Source organism: Panulirus ornatus, chromosome 68, assembly GCF_036320965.1.
Source record: "Panulirus ornatus isolate Po-2019 chromosome 68, ASM3632096v1, whole genome shotgun sequence".
NCBI classification, from domain to species: domain Eukaryota; kingdom Metazoa; phylum Arthropoda; class Malacostraca; order Decapoda; family Palinuridae; genus Panulirus; species Panulirus ornatus.
In genome coordinates this window covers 18903894-18922357 of record NC_092291.1, presented here as the reverse complement: position 1 = coordinate 18922357, position 18464 = coordinate 18903894, and the positions used below count along the sequence as shown (strand labels likewise).

Below are 18464 nucleotides of genomic sequence, written 5' to 3'. Positions count from 1 at the left end.
CTGAGCGAGTGCGTCAGGGGGTCGAGTATTGGCGATGGATGACTTGATAGTAAATGTGAGTAATGTGGCAGCTGAGAATATAATTGTAGGAGGGGGGGCGAGAGGTATGGGCTACCCCGTGTGAATGGAAAACGTGAGCAGTTTGTGAACAGCATGTGGAAATGTGCGCTGAGAAAGGACTGCAGACTGGGAATATTCAGTTTGGGAACAGAGACATACATAAGAGCATGAGTGGGGAACTAATGGTAAGATGGCTATTATGAATCATCAACTCATCGATATAGACGTGCTGGATAGGGAGTTATGGATGTAGATGTGGTGGGAGGTGCAGCTGCTGGCTAATCACTTCTTGGTGGAGACGAGAGTGAAAATTTGTAGAGGCTGTAGGAGAAAAGAAATGTGGGGCAAATGAGAGAGATAAAAAAATGTGTTTGGAAGGAGTGCAAAGCGGCAGGAAGTCAAGAGGAAGGTGCAGGGGCTGAAAAAGAGGGCAAATGAAAGATGAGAAGAAGAGAGTATTAGTAGACTTCAGGGAGAATAAGAAAATGGTTTGGAAGGAGGTGAATTATAATGTAAGGAGAACGAGGGAACAAATGAATACATCAGTGTTACATGACATGGTGGCAGCAACCTGTTCACGTTTTCTGTAGAAACACACACACACACACACACACACACGACACACACGACACAAAACAAATAAATTTCTACTTTTTCTTCTCCCAGGTGACAAGACAGCCAGTGTCCTCACGCATGGTCTTGATCCGTCAATCCTGTAATTACTTAGTATCAGACATTCTCCTCCCTCCAGCCCAGATAACGTCCTCCCCTCCCTTCTGCCTGACCAACACGTCCTCCCCTCCCTCCTGCTTGAGCAACACGTCCTCCCCTCCCTCCTGCCTGACCAACACGTCCTCCCCTCCCTCCTGCCTGACCAACACGTAAAACCCCACCATTCCATTTGCCATGGAGGCCACCGTGATTCTAGAGTTCACACGACCTGTACCGCGGTTTATTTATAGGATGAGACTTACTTCTGTACCTGTGTGTGTGTGTGTGTGTGTGTGTGTGTGTGTGTGTGTGTGTAGACTTCTGTGTCTACCTGCGTCACTCTGTATCTCTGCATGTCCACCTATTTACCCCTATCTCTTTTATATATATATGGAGGAGAAAAAAATCACCAAAGGGACAACTCTATCTTCGCTCCAGGATCGCTTTACATCGCTGGTGATCCGTCATAGCGAGATAGACGCAGTGAAGGTCAGGAGAGATGATCGTCATTTGTATATCTCGTCCCCGGTAGCACTGCGAGACGTTCTCCAGCCCCCTGAGCTCCACATCGGACACTCGTGGTACCAGAATGAATGCTCATCTGGAACTGACAACGTTGAACCGTATGTAGCGCATGGACGAGAGTGTTGACGGATACACCAAAAACTCCTCGAGTCGCGTCTGTGAATTCAGGTTTAAGAAACGGACAGACGGATATGTATTATGTGAGGCATTAACCAACGACTGTACAATGGTCAGATACTTCTATTAAGTATAAGCGTCGCCTGATTGAGAAGACTGACTTGAAGACAGACTTGGATACGACTCGACACAAGAGGTCAGGTAGTATTCCATCTCCATACACGGGATGGGATTCTCCCTCACTGTCCCATAGATCCTCCGGCCGCAGGTCTGTACCTGCTGCTGTATCTCCAGGATGCCCCTCTGCCTGACAAAAAATAAATCCTACAACATTAACCGGAAAAAAAAATCCTTGTCCCACTCAACTTATATTTTTTTTTTTTTTGAACACTCCATCTCTTTTTCTATGTTGCATCTCTCTCTCTCTCTCTCTCTCTCTCTCTCTCTCTCTCTCTCTCTCTCTCTCTCTCTCTCTCTCTCGTAAGTTTTATAAAATGACAGATAAAGACGCAACTTTTTTTTTTCTTTTCATCTTTCTCGAGCTGACAGTCATAGACCCGAGCCAAGCTGGTATTCCGGGGGAAATATAAAGTCTCGCTCAGGTTCTGGGTAGGTTCGCGGGATTGGAAGACGTTCGAAAACCTTTGAACTCGCCCTAATGAGATTATGAATCCTTTATCATCTGGGTGATCTGGCGTGTGGATCATCTGTCTGTGGGAATAATCTCCCACAGACGATCCTAATCCTCAGTCGGTGGAAGATAAAGATCTCTTTATCGCTGGGAAATTTGGGCGAGTTCTCGTTGTGATCGAGGTGTTCGGTCCCCCCACTTCCTCCTGCAGCAAAGATGATCTATCGGAGATATAGACAGATAGATAGAAAGATATATAGATAGATAGATAGATAGACAGAGAGAGAGAGAGAGAGAGAGAGAGAGAGAGAGAGAGAGAGAGAGAGAGAGAGAGAGAGAGAGAGAGAGAATATGAACATTCTTGCGAGAGCGTGTGCGCGGGCGGGCGTCCCCCCACCTCCCCCGTCTGGGTAACTCGCCCGTCCAACACCTCACAAAAATAAGTCAGTTATCGTGTTGTCCAGGCGAGGAAAAACACAGCGACGAGGAGACACAACAACTGCGCCCACGCTCGGGTCGGAAAACAGCGAATGTTGTGGTGTGGTCTGTTGTACCCAAACTCTCGCACTAATGATCCACATCAAAAGAGAAATGTGAGAAAGGTAGGTGTGTGTGTGTGTGTGTGTGTGTGTGTGTGGAAGCGCTCCGGTGGCTGCGGGAGAAGAGAGGAGCCGTAAAGACGGTCGCCAGGAGTGGAATCGCCGGTAAATCAAGACGCTGGAGAGGCAACTGGCGTTCACTCATCCACTTGCTTTGGGCCGGCTTGCTGGCGAATCCTCCTCCCTGGTTTCAAAATATACAAACTTTTATTTCGCTTTTCCAGTGTGAATCAAGAAATCATTACAGTTCGAGAAGGTATGACTTTTTCTTTTTGAAAAGTATTTCATACTTTTCACTCATTTTTACTCGAACTTAGACGAAAGTAGTTCCCGTGTGGGTGGGTGCATATTAAGCAGGTGGGATAATGTTTCTATGCACAAGACTCAATGGAAACCTTTTCCAGCTATTAACTACTTCGAACGACTCAATAAGAAAAAACAATGTAGGTCGGTTTACCTTACGCGGTTAATCGAGACTTTATTGGCAATTAATATAATCAATTAACCAAGCGTTCATCTCCGTCTCCAAATATCTATCTGTGTCTCTATCTACCTCCCTATCTCTCTTGTTCCTCCCTCCTTCAACTCCTCCTTCCTCCTCCTCTTACTCTTCCTATTCTTCGCTTCTCTCCCTGGGCTCTTAAGAGAGAGAGAGAGAGAGAGAGAGAGAGAGAGAGAGAGAGAGAGAGAGAGAGAGAGAGAGAGAGAGAGAGAGAGAGAGAGAGAGAGGAGAGAGAGAGAGAGACTCTACGAGGCGGAGGAGCGAGTGCAAAACAACGCCGGGCAGAAGCACTTCGCCTCATCCTCCCTCCTCTCCTCTCCTCTCCTCTCCTCTCCTCCCTACCCTCAACTTCAGACTGATGGTCTGGGAGTCCCAGCTCCGTCGATCACTCCCCGGGGCGCGGCCCAGGACACCTCCCCTTCTCTCAAATCACATTCATGGACTTTTATAACTTTCGGATGTGTCAGTGACGCGGAGCCAGACACATCGGCCTTTATTCGGGACTCATGCGTCACCTTTGTGGTGGACGGGGGTCTTGGGTATTTGAAATGACTGACCCAACTAGGTTCATCTGTCGTGGCTTGAAGGTGAGGCGTCTTCCACCGCTCACCATGGATGTTTTACGAGTACGTTTGTCGTCATGGTGATGTTGCCTTGTGTGTGTGTGTGTGTGTGTGTGTGTGTGTGTGTGTGTGTGTGTGTGTGTGTGCTTGCTTGCTTCTATGCGTATATGCCGTGCATGAACGCCTGCCTGTACGTGCACATTAATCCACGAACGCCTGCGAGTGTGCAATCAGTCCTTCGACATCTGTTGGCGTGCGTCTCTCGTCTGCCCCCCTCACCCCACATAAAAACCCTCTCCTGCCACTGGTATTTGCCTCACGTAATAGTCGGCAAATGCACTTAACCATAACAATAAAAACCAATCTTCCTGTTACGACCCCAAGGTGCTTTCCTCGCCTCTCCTTCAACTCACAAAACTAACACATTTCACAGCAGCGGTCGCTTAGCGCTCTCGCCTCTACCCCCCTCGGCTCACAAACTAACAATTTCTTCCTCCAACAAGTTGCCTGCAGCAGCCTGGTTCCCTCACCCTCCCTCCTTCGGGGACAGGACCTTCAGAGTCCTGAACATTACTTCTAAAAACCCACCCAAGAAAATCCTGAGTGGGGAGGAGCGGGGGACTGCTAAGTCCTGATGAATTAGGAGGATCCCTAAAGGGGAAGACTTCGCCTCTACCCGAGTAAATCAAGATTACAGTACATAATTGAAGGTTCAGAAGCGGACCCTCTCGCTCTCACAGACGCAGCAACGCTGGGGGGGAAAACGCAGAGTTTTTGCATGATCACACGAGACGTAGAATTTGAAATGAAATCAACCAAGGAGTGAATATTCATTATTCAAAAATATTCCAAATACTTTGAAATGCATTGTTACAACACCATATTCCTAACAGAGACGTGCCTGAGCGAGTCACTGTGAGCAACGTTGCTGAACCCGACGGTCACGAATGTATTGAGCTTCTCACACGGGGACAAGCGACAGCGAATCTTCGAAGATCCCCGTATGTGTTAACTCTCCTCCCAGACACAAGCCGGATCAGCTTCCCTCCCTCTCTCTGTCTCTCTCTCTCTCTCTCTCTCTCTCTCTCTCTCTCTCTCCCTTCCTCTCTCTCCTACAGCGTCTTGTGGACGAGTCTCCTCTGCCACGGACTTGGTACATAATCTGTATCGTAAAAGATGCCTTCATAATCGCTGCTCATCGCACAGGGAACACATACATCCTCCACATCATTTCACACGAGGTACAGATAAGTCAATTGAAACTTTATGTACCTCATTATTCATCGATGGTACATTGTCTTCTTTAGTCTACCTTCTTTAGTCTACCCTCCCTCACTCCCTCCCACTCTCCAATCATTCGTCTCGATCACTTACTAATGGCAAATAATCATGCATCACTTGAAAGGCACAGCCCGGTGTCATAAGAGAGATCAATACACATCTCTGACCGAATTCAAAGAGTTATTCTGTATGTTTCGTCCATGTTTTCTTGAGGTAACTTCACACGGTTACTTCCAATATCATCCGATCACAGGGTAAACCACATCTTCATAGTACCCAGGAGATGGCTACTCTCTACGTACACGTCAATACATACCAGACGACTCTTGGGTCTGTTCGTCACTGTCTGCTCTCTCATCCAGAACTTCTTTTAACAACGTCACCTCAGATGTATTCGTCCCTCAGTTGTCAGTGGCACGTCATAGTGGCCTTTCTGGTATAGCAAGGTGGCATGTCTGTACGTATGGGTCTTGGGAGTCCCTTAACCCTTGTCGACGTAAAAGACAGGGTGTTCAGGGATCCACTTCTGGGAGGGAGTGAATTCCCACAAAGACTGTGTGCTCGTGTTACCTCAGCCAGCCCATGGGAATGGGATATACACAACTGTTGGGGTGACCTGTACGGTATCGACCAGCTTGGGGTAAACAGCCATTAAACTCGAACACGACAGAGAGTCTCAGGCAAGGCGTTACGACCTTCGTGCATAACGGTACGACCCTTGGGTGTGATGGCGTTGCCTTCGAGTCTGAGCAGCAGGGTTCACATCACGAACCAAAGATCGTAGCGTCGTACTCGAGGGTCGTACCGTCGTGCTCAAGAGTCGGAGCACCGTCGTGCTCAAGGGTCGTCGTAGCACCGCCGTCGTGCTCAAGGGTCGCACCGCTGTCGTGCTCAAGGGACGAAAACAACACATCTTCGTCATGCTGCATACCAATCTGACAGCAAAATTCCCAACAGCATAGTTCCCAGTCGCCTCCAGATATGAATAAAGGACGTGTGAACGGCGTAAGACGACGGAGAAGAAAACGAAGGTGGGAAATTAAACTATTAAGCAAAATGAGAAGTAAAAAGGAGGAAAACTTCAGCCGCGCAAAGAACAGGTTTGATGAGAAGAAACTCTCTCTCTCTCTCTCTCTCTCTCTCTCTCTCTCTCTCTCTCTCTCTATATATATATATATATATATATATATATATATATATATATATATATATATATATATACACACACATGACGGAGAAGATTGAGATGGACGTCGATAGTGACTTAATTCAGGGTTGCGTATCAGTAATGACAACAAGAAGTGATGGAGGATTTTCAAAAGTTTGCGAAGACGGAAACGGGTTAGATGAGGTATAGGAGGGAAAAAAAAGGGAGGGTGGGGGGAAGAGTAGGAGAGAGAGAGAGAGAGAGAGAGAGAGAGAGAGAGAGAGAGAGAGAGAGAGAGAGAGAGAGAGAGAGAGAATGTTTTGTAGAAGGTGGAACGGGAGCTTGATGTAGATAGCCGTGAGGCAGCGGTGAACGTTGTGGAAAAAAAAACGGGAAGAGGAAGTACTGCAGAGAGTGTTAGAGGAGAAGGGAGAGAGGGAGGGGGTGTTGCAGTAGAAGGTGTTGAGGCAGGTGAGTGTTGTAGAGGTCACAGAAAACGTGTGAGAATATCCTAATACGAGACAGTCGCTTGGGTTATGAACATCACCTGACGCCCACACTCTGTGGAGAAAATTTCTAAATGTATATCATTACGAACAGAACCTTTATGTTGTACTTCAAAGCACCACCACAGTACAAGTGTTGTACTTCAATGCACCACCACAGTACAAGTGCTGTACTTCAATGTACCGCAGTACAAGTCTTGTACTACAATATGCCACAGTACAAGTGCTGTACTTCCACGCACCGTCACAGTACAAGTGCTGTACTTCAATGCACCACCACAGTACAGGTGCTGTACTTCCATGTACCACAGTAAAAGTGTTGCACTTCCATGTACCACCACAGTCCAAGTGCTGTACTACCCATTAGTAAAAGTGCTCATACCAAATTCACGTTTTTTATATTCAACGAGGGAAAACACACTGAAAACAAATGAAAAGCAGGCAACAATTGCTGAAAACTTTGGAAATATGTGACAAAAGCGAAATGCTATATTTTATATTTATATATTTTTTTCCCCTGACAACAGCATTTTAGCGTGTTCCATGATGACCACAGCCAACACCTCCCAGAGGCAGGCGCCGTACGAGAGAGAGAGAGAGAGAGAGAGAGAGAGAGAGAGAGAGAGAGAGAGAGAGAGAGAGAGAGTGATAATCACACATCCAGAGTCAATTAGGAGCGTACGCGCCACATGCAGGAACGAAGCTGGGGAAATACCAAGTGCCAACCATCATTGGCCCCCCATAGTCTACAATATATATATACATCTAACCTCGAGGGCAGCTAATGAACAGACACAGCGGTCGGCCGAGAGGCAGGCGGCAGGACCTAGCCTACGTACGACTAAGAGCGGTTATGTGATCCGGGCTTAGCAAACCCAGAGGATGAGGAGAAAATCTACGTATATATGTATACATATCACTCCCAGCGACATGCCCATGTAACTCTTTTGTTCAACCTTAGCTCCCTCTCACCCCGGGCCTTTCCTGATGCATCCAAGATGAAGAATACAGTCCCGGGCATTTCTTTTCGTTTGAATTTACCGCGTAATATCCTACATAAGTATGCAAATGAGGTAAGGTTATGAAAATGGTAATTAGGGATTGCTAAGGTTGAGACCGGTGTATTTCTGGTGATTAGGGCCGGTAATGAGCGCACTACTTCCCCTGAGTTACGTCTTGATATACATTACTTATGAGTCCCCCCCAAGGATACCTAGTTAAGGTGGGGAGGAAGGGTGGGTGATTGGGGGTGAGGGAAGCAGGAGAGAAACATTTGCATCTGTTCCATTAAAATGATACTTGGTAATGCTGGGAAGACAAAGGGATGAAATTCATATATACATAAAAACATACATATATACATACGTATATTCCTATGAGTCCACGGGGAAAATGAAACACGATAAGTTCCCAAGTGCCCTTTCGTGTAATAATCACATCATCAGGGTAGACACAAGAGAGAAATATAACAGTCTGTTGAAATACAACGAAGAGACGTAGGTAGAACGTCATTTGGTAAACAAGTGATTGTCCAAGACAACTGACTTATATTTTTTTCTTGTATCTCCCCTGACGATGTGATCATTACACGAAAGTGCACTTGGGAACTTATCCTCGTGTTTCATTTCCCTGTGGATAAGAAAGGAGTATATATATATATATATATATATATATATATATATATATATATATATATATATATATATATATATATGTATATATATATATATATATATATATATATATATATACTACATTCTAAGTCGTCCAACATATCGAACAGCCTTTGTACAATAACATGACCCTACATACTGCAGATACCCAACGTATATACATTCACTTCCCCATCCTGACGCCTTATATTGCCATACTCCTCCTCTTCGCTCACCGTCTGTCTCTTCCACGTGTATTCACTCGTCCTCATTACCTTAATAACTTAGTACGTATAATCCCCCTAACAACCAGGCGCTACTGGCCTGCCACGGACCAGCAGAGATATCATCCCCGGAAATGTCACCCTCTGCCTCCATGTCACGTTCTCCGCTCAGGCTTGTTTGGAAATGTGGAGACATGGCGAGTGGCGCGGGGGGGCGCTGTGCCGGTTATGTGTCACCCCAGCCCTGCAGGATGGGCCAGTGGTTGGTTGTCTGACGTTACCACTCACAAACGCGATCAAAATCTCAACACAGCAAATCACACACACACACACACACACACACACACACACACGAGTGTGAAACTCCCTTTCTGTGCAGTGCAAATAGGCACACACACACACACACACACACACACACACACACACACACGAGTGTGAAACTCCCTTTCCGTACAGTGCAAACAGGCACTTACACACACACACACACATACACACACACACACACACACACACACACACACACAATACAATACAAATGGACGAAAACAACTCCCACGAATTTCTACACCATACTCCATAAAAGACACAAATTTTTAAAATTCATATGGAGGAAACCTTGGAGGGGAGTTGTTGACAGTTGATTATAAAAAGGAATGGCCAGGCAGGCAGTGTGTGTGTGTGTGTGTGTGTGTGTGTGTGTGTGTGTGTGTGTGTGTGTGTGTGTGTGTGTCGTCAACAGAAGCCTCATATGATCCCGCCTCCTGGAACAGGCTTCCCAGAAGCGAAGACCTTGATGGAGGAGGCGAACTACACCGCTGTGTATATAACGACTGGTGTGTGTATCAACAGGTGATCGACATCTAAGCTTCCTGGTGTGTGTGTGTGTGTGTGTCTGTGTGTGTGTGTGTCTGTGTGTGTGTGTGTGTGTGTTCACGCTGGTGCCTGCTCGAATACCCAAGAGCTGCTATTCATTACGTTCGGTACGTGATGGTGGTGTTTAAGACACGGACGGTGGGTGAGTGGGTGGGGTACGTGATGATGGTGTTCAAGACAGGGTCGGTAAGGTTCAGTACAGCAAGACGCTCACTGAAAATCGAGGGAAATGGAGATGAAACATCACGAATTTCGTTTTCTAAATGTTTTTCACCTCCACTAAATTCTATCCTATTCACCGTCTGACAATTCTATATATTTAAAATCTATTAAGTTCTCGCCTTTTACGATTTGGAATATAAGAGGATTGACACATAGAAAACCCCCAGAAATATACCGGCATTTAAAAAACGGACTGTGTGGACACAATCTCAAAATTTTCCATTTTCTTTTTCGATGCCCCAGATTTTCCATTTTCTTTTTCGATGCCCCAAATTTTCCATTTTCTTTTTCGATGCCCCAGATTTTCCCTGTTAGGGTTACCTGAAGAGGGAGCGTCGCCTCTCTGTAACCCAGCGTGTTCATAATGTTTTAATCTCCTTCAGGAAAGTTTTCTATCACCAGATTTCTTAAATCACCCAAACCATTAAAAATTCACACGATTTGGTGGGATGGGAAAAGAAAAAAAAAAATATTAGCGAAGGTTGTGTGAAAGTCTCTGCTGCATGTACCTCCCTGATGAACACACACACACACACACACACACACACACACACACGGCAGTCAGCCCACAGTCCACCCAGCTGTTCATCTTTCCCTAAGGATTTGTTGATAGAATAGCCTTGTACCTCGCATAAGCAAGGTGTGTGTGTGTGTGTGTGTGTGTGTGTGTGTGTGTGTGTGTGTGTACATGGAAGTAAAACTATCGTACACGCACGTATGCAAAGTTAAAAAAAAAAGACAAACACGAGTGTAAAACTCTCTCTCCTACTCCCCCCATCCAGTAAAACACAAATACGTTGTAATCATAGCAATCGCACACATACACACACGTACGTAATATCGGCCACATCATACTTCTTGGCCGGTACAAAAATAGCAGTGTCGACCCCTGAATGTTTTAACGTTCTTTTAAGAAATTCACAGTGTATAATATGTCACCTCACACACACACACACACACACACACATGCTGCCACACACACACACGCACATGCTGCCACACACACACACACGCACATGCTGCCATACACACACATGCTGCCACCCACACACACGCACATGCTGCCACACACACACACACACACACACGCACCTATCTTCATCCTTCGATAGCGTTGGCCGACTGTCCTGTGCTGCCAAATGGTCATCGATTCGCCAAGTAGAATTCAAACAAGAAAAAATATCGAGTTTTTGCCCCCCAACCCTAAACCTAACCATCCTCTTCCCACGTCACGTAATGTCTTCTTTAAGCCACTTGAGCACGTCGGAACGACCCTTGAGAAACCATAAGGATCCGCTCAGACGACCGGTTCGTCAGACCACAATGGCTGTACGGCCGTGTTCTGAAGGGGTGTTTAATGCTTCTTCCATCCTCTCGTCCGTGGATGGTGGAGGGAAAAGCTTGGTCTATGGTTATGGTAATAGCGAGTCACAAATAGTTATGATGATAGTGAACGCTGTCTTGTTCACTGGGGTTGGAGGCCAACACCTTTGCCCTCTGGATATATTCACTCGTGTTGATTTTCTTTTCACTTGTGATATATATATATATATATATATATATATATATATATATATATATATATATATATATATATATATATATATATTGGAAAGGATCACAATATTGCGCGTGATTAAGGTATTCCTATGAGTCCACGGGGAAAATGAAACACGATAAGTGTTTCATTTTCCCCGTGGACTCATAGGTATATATATATATATATATATATATATATATATATATATATATATATATATATATATATATATATAACGCTGTCTGGTCATCAACCCTATCAAAAGGTAACATTACAAAGCTCCAACCCGCATAAAAAACAGAGCACTCAGAATAATAACTGGCTGCCCAGCAACTATCAACACTCACCACCTTCACGAAGAAGCAAAGATGCCTTCCGAAACAATCTCACCTCAATATATACTAGGAGCTCATTTGTATGCATCGGCAGTAGGCCCTCCCCATCCAAACCACTTTACAACTAACCAACATCCCTGAAATAGAAATAAAAAGCTTACCTCCAGCCTCACGCTACCGTAGGCTTAGACTTACAGGCCCCTCGCCACACCCAAACAAACACAGACTGACAAAACACATACACACCTCAATGACCTGGAGAGCACTGAACAACAGCCCTAGCTACACACCACATCACCTGACATACATCCACCTGAACCCACACTCCGCTCTGGACATGACCCATCTCTACACACACTACAAGTACCTCATCAGCATATCTCAAGATCCTTCATGCCCGCGATGTAACTACCACAAAGAAAACGATGAACACTTACCCATTAACTGGCCCGCGCTCTCTCCTTACACACACACACACACACACACACACACACACATAAACAACACTACACTTTATGACCAGTAGTCCCACCCAGAGGACGTAGCTGGCTTGTTGAAGGCTACTAGAGTTTCAAGGAAGATAGAACGGACTCCCGAGGAAGAAAAGTAAAGGGTAGTATATGTTCTACGAAAAATGTGCGTCCATATGCACTGTATATGTGTTCATGTACCTCCTCGTGTGACAGCAAGGTTCTGTAGAATTGCTGACGACTGGTAATATGAGCCTGATGGGGTATGACCGGTCTAGACCCCGTTGCTCATGGACGCGAGACGAAGGGTATTCGACTACAAGGGACGATCACAGACGAGTGGTGAGCATACCCACCAATCACACAAATGGTACCGGGTTCGAATCCTTGCCGTTGGAGGGGATTACGTGTTCTATGAAAAGTGCGCGTTCATATGCACTATATGTATATATATATATATATATATATATATATATATATATATATATATATATATATATATATATATATATATATATATATATATATATATATATATATATATATATATATATATATATATATATATGTATATATGTATATATACATTACTGTTTCAGCAGTGAGAGGGAAGGTGTCTTCCCCAAGATGTATTGCGTGCCTCCCTTCCCATTGTGGCCTGAAACAATTTTGTACAGTTAGCAACAATTTACTGATAAACCTTTTATCTTACAGATGCTTTACTGTGATGAATCAAGTCATCAATATGGTAGATCAATTATGTTTATTTCCTCCAAGCACCAACACTTTCCATTACTACAGAATCAGACACTCTCTCTCTCTCTCTCTCTCTCTCTCTCTCTCTCTCTCTCTCTCTCTCTCTCTCTCTCTCTCTCTCTCTCTCTCTCCTTTCCTCTGTTTGTATCAGATTTGTATCTTAAACGAATTCCTCTCCTCTCGTTAAAACTTTTCCGATGCATAACCTCAGCTGATCCATAGGTGTACAACACTACCTTCGTGTATTTTCCCAGCCAATGGCGTCTCGCTCCATCGATAACGATCTATCCAGCGCCTTTAGGACGGTTCTCCCGTTCATTTCCAGCAAGTGTTGCCATGTCACCACCACACCCGCTCTCTAGGTATGATAGCCTGGCCTTTAACCTGACCCCTTCATAGTCATTTTAAAGGCCATACCATCCAGGGTCGTAACATCGTATTGAGATGGCAATACCGGAGATGGATGCGCTACTGCGCTGAACACAGGGAGGGGGACGGTAAGTGTGAGGGAGGGAGACGGTAATTGTGAAGGCCTTTAAGATCATCACGTCAAGGAACAGACTCTGTCAGTGCTCATGAAACTAAAGTCAACTAACAGTTATGATTGCGACCCATGCGTTCTGTCCAACCTAGTCTGCCTGTATACCTGTGAAGTCGAAATACATAGTCCTAGCCAGAGGGAGGCTCCGGCAAGCGAGGGGATCATCCCCCAAAGGGGACGCTTTTGAAGAACTCGAGTTCAGTTACCTTCTACCGTCATCACCCCATGTATGATGCAACCTCCGACTCAGTTCGCACCAGGGAACAGTTTCCTCTTCTTGCATCAAAACTCCGGGACGCCAGGCCGGACGCAGCCGCTTCATTATTATAGGAAAGCGAAGCTTGAAAGCGGAAGGTCTGTTCCTACAGGCTACACTAATCATGACGCCAAAGTATTCTTATTGGAAACCGTTAATTCTGCGTGCCTACAACTGCTTCTGAAATTGTGGCGAATCGCTTCGAGGCTTCGAAAAGTGAGTCTTTTGTGAGATCCAATCTTAGATTTCAACAACCGTTGGTTCAGTGATCTCCTAAGATATTTTCTTAAAGGGTATATCCTCTCATGGGAAGCTTTGCGTCCCCTTCCTCATATCTATGGTGTATGTGCCTAGCGTCGCTACTCAATGATGGACCGAAGCTAGCTACATGGACTGCCGCGCCAAAGCGGACGTGAAACAACCACATTATTCAAAGGACAACCACACTCAGTAAGTGTTGTCCTTATGTCACACGCGACCACATTCCACACTTCCAAAGCCACGGACGCTGACACACAGACACGTACCATGCCCAGTGGCACGGATATTACCTCTAGATGGGTTTGGTTGAGTATGGGGGTTGGGGATAGCGAGGGTGGGAGATTATAACAATAACAAGAGAACTGTAATCCATTACTAATTGGCCATTTGCAAATATCGAATTACAATAACTGGGTGTAGGAAGACAGAGACGAACCAGCCTTCTCCATTCACTGTGCATTCTACATAGCCCCTACTGCAGGATTCCACGTAAATTCAAACACATGTTCATCATCAATACAAAGATCTGCAACAGGATTTGCAAGTATCTCTGCTCCACGACCAGCTCAAATGTCTGTACCACCATCTCTTACCAGGCGAGTGTAGCAATGCAATGGCTGTGCCACACAGTAGTTTAATTGCCCATTTATCATAACACGAAAGAAAGTACTTGCGAGACACAGAGAAACATACGACTCGTATATAAACATTTGATATGTGTTCTTTTTCTTCTCTTTTCTGGTTTTATCATCGGCTGGTAATTTTCAGTGTTATGATCATATTTCAGTCATCACAAGTTACAACCGTAGTTGTGTTTCATTCGTTGGCAATGCAGGTGAGGCTAAAGTTTCAGTTCTGTAGAAACAAAACCAGTTCCAGTTATTCAGTGCGACTCACAACCACATAAACTTTTGGGCTACAACGATAGGGGTGCCAAGTGTTCCATGCACAGTGCATGAATTGCTTGAGTGTTCCATGCACAGTGCATGAAGTGCTTAAGTGTACCATGCACAGTGCATCAAGTGCTTGAGTGTTCCATGCACAGAGTACCAAGTGCTTGAGTGTTTCATGCACAGTGCATGAATTGCTTGAGTGTTCCATGCACAGTGCATGAAGTGCTTAAGTGTACCATGCACAGTGCATCAAGTGCTTGAGTGTTCCATGCACAGAGTACCAAGTGCTTGAGTGTTTCATGCACAGTGCATGAATTGCTTGAGTGTTCCATGCACAGTGCATGAAGTGCTTGAATGTACCATGCACAGTGCATCAAGTGCTTGAGTGTTTCCTGCACAGTGCATCAAGTGCTTGAGTGTACCATGCACAGTGCATCAAGTACTTGAGTGTACCATGCACAGTGCATCAAGTGCTTGAATGTACCATGCACAGTGCATCAAGTGCTTGAGTGCTTCCTGAACAGGACATTAAGTGCTTGAGTGTTTCCTGCACATATCAACCGCTTAAGTGTTTCCTGCACAAGGCACCAAATGCTTGAGCGCTTCCTGCACAAGACACCAAGTGCTTGAGCGATTCCTACACAAGACACCAAGTGCTTGAGCGATTCCTACACAAGACACCAAGTGCTTGAGCGATTCCTACACAAGACACCAAGTGCTTGAGCGATTCCTACACAGGGGCACCAAAAAGTTTTTTTTTCGAGCGAGTGTTGGCGCGCCGAAGTCGCGAGAGTTGGTGCGTGTTGGTGAGGAGGGAGGCGCGGGAGACGCTATCGTCCGCTCGGCTCGGTGCCTGGCCCAGGACTGAGGGAGGGTGGCCCGGCCCGCTACCACGCCACGCTACGCTGACTCTATGCCAACACTTAAGTTTCGCTGACGGGGTCTGTTACGAAGTGACCAACAACGTCTATACATTACTGTCGTAACGTGTATGGTAACACATTACGTTGGATGAAGTGGACAAGATTATATATATATATATATATATATATATATATATATATATATATATATATATATATATATATATATATATATATATATATATGACTAAATGTACACACTTACACACACACACACTATATATATCATATAACCCTCCAACAGCCAGAGTTCGAACCAAGGATCTGATGCGTGGTACGCGGGAGCGCTACCGCTAAGCGATGATCGTCGACCCCAGTATACCATATATATATATATATATATATATATATATATATATATATATATATTATATACAATACATATGGGTGTGTGTGTGAGAGAGAGAGAGAGAGAGAGAGAGAGAGAGAGAGAGAGAGAGAGAGAGAGAGAGAGAGAGAGAGAGAGAGAGAGAGAGAATCATGTAACTTGCTATCCAAGGTGTGTTTGCAGTAAGAGCATCGCTGTCTGTTGATTGAATGGCCGGAGTATGACGTACCAGCTTGAGGAGTGGCAGGGCAGAGGAGGAGGAGGAGGAGGAAAGGAAGGAAAGGCTAAGGAATGCAAAATACCTTTTGGAACAATAAGGCTACGCGTTGATTGAAACAAATATCTAAATCTATAATGGATTTCTTAGTTTGAATGTGACCCGAGAAAGCAGCTTACATATTCCTTTTTGAAACAAAAAACGTAAGAAAGGAAAAGAAGTCGATTATCTCCTTAAATTATCTTCTCAAATTCTTGACAATAACGGTACAGTACTGAGGCCGGATGACGTCATATCGAAGGTTCGTACCGTCACGCTCAAGGGATGTACCACTGTGCTTAAGGGCTGTACCATCGTGCTTAAGGGCTGTACCGTCGTGCCCGAGAGGTTTACCGACGAGCTAAATGGGTGTACCACTGTGCTTAAGGGGTGTACTATCGTACTTAATGGGTGTACCGTCGTGCTTAAGGGCTGTACCGACGTATTTGAAGGGTGTACCATTGTGCTTGAGGGGTGTACCGTCGTGCTTAAGAGGTGTACCGACGTACGTAAGATCCTAAACTGTTCTCATATCAGATATCAGGGACTCCAAGATGCTTTTTTTTCCCACCTCCCGTACGTACCCAACGAGACGCTGGGGAGCGCGAGTCGGGAGCCAGAGATACAAGAGGAAATTCTCTGGTTCGCGCCCGTGGCCCAGGACCTACACACACCTCCCCAAGCCTCGTAATTTTCTCCATGATGGATGAGGCATTTGGTGGCTGTTTTCTCCTTAACCTAAACGGATGCATCTCGTTCACACAGACAACCAGCGACTGGAGATATATTGGCGAGATTATCCCGCAACGTTTACACCAAAGCGCCGGACGAACTGCCTCTGAGGACCAGGGGTTCGCGCGCTAAAGGCGGGGGAGGGACTTGACGCCAGTGTGATCTCGGTTCAGGATGCGTGATGGGACCTTCAGCAGACCCCTGCGTAATCTAATAGGTACAACAAAGCATACGGTTTTGTACTGAAGTACATATTCTTAAACATATATTCTGAACAGTTGCTCCGTTTATACAATGGATTGATTCGTCCTTGTATGGTGTACTGCTCTCACATCTGGGGTGGTTCTAGCTCTGTATCCTTACTTGAGAGAGTCGAAAGTGGTCCGACTTATAAACTGTCCTAGGCTAACTTCCAAACTTGAACCCACCCTTGCCCTACGCCGCAAAGTTGGTTCACTTTCCCTTCTCTATAGGTATTATTACCTTGGTTTTTGATCCCGAGAGCTGGCTGCTTGTGTGCCCCCCTCCACCCACCACTAACTAGACCACGCAATACTCCGTTAGATGCTGCGTCACATGATTACTGTGTAGTCATCGGCAACTCAAGGGTGGGCAGTTTTGAAAACTGCTTCTTTCCTACACGTCGAAGCTTTGGAACTCTACGTTCTCATGTCTTTATACAGTACCTATGACCTGGCACATTTCAAAAGACAGGTTTTTCACTTCCTCCAAAATTCGTAAATGCATTCCCTTGTCTTTTCTTTTTCAGTTTCATAATTCTTCCTATATTTCACATGAGGGCCAGACTTGATGTGGACTTTAGTCAGGAACTGAAGCCTTCAACTTAAAAAGATAATATATATATATATATATATATATATATATATATATATATATATATATATATATATATATATATATATATATATATATTTTTTTTTTTTTTTTCTTTTTTTTTATACTTTGTCGCTGTCTCCCGCGTTTGCGAGGTAGCGCAAGGAAACAGACGAAAGAAATGGCCCAACCCCCCCCATACACATGTACATACACACGTCCACACACGCAAAATATACATACCTACACAGCTTTCCATGGTTTACCCCAGACGCTTCACATGCCTTGATTCAATCCACTGACAGCACGTCAACCCCTGTATACCACATCGCTCCAATTCACTCTATTCCTTGCCCTCCTTTCACCCTCCTGCATGTTCAGGCCCCGATCACACAAAATCTTTTTCACTCCATCTTTCCACCTCCAATTTGGTCTCCCTCTTCTCCTCGTTCCCTCCACCTCCGACACATATATCCTCTTGGTCAATCTTTCCTCACTCATTCTCTCCATGTGCCCAAACCATTTCAAAACACCCTCTTCTGCTCTCTCAACCACGCTCTTTTTATTTCCACACATCTCTCTTACCCTTACGTTACTTACTCGATCAAACCACCTCACACCACACATTGTCCTCAAACATCTCATTTCCAGCACATCCATCCTCCTGCGCACAACTCTATCCATAGCCCACGCCTCGCAACCATACAACATTGTTGGAACCACTAT

The 18464-nt window shown here is 45.1% G+C and overlaps 1 protein-coding gene across 4 annotated transcripts in view; it reads right to left on the bottom strand.

Moving 5' to 3' along the window:
* LOC139747459 (putative neural-cadherin 2) overlaps nucleotides 1-18464 on the bottom strand; it is a 296803-nt gene that overhangs the window by 137537 nt on the left and 140802 nt on the right. The window contains exon 1 of one of the 4 annotated variants that reach the window (XM_071659818.1): nucleotides 15400-15521. The exons of the other annotated variants lie outside the window; for them this stretch is intronic. The gene's annotated coding sequence lies outside the window, so the exon portion shown is untranslated. Of the gene's footprint in view, nucleotides 1-15399; nucleotides 15522-18464 lie in introns of those variants that run through there. 4 annotated transcript variants of the gene reach the window in all.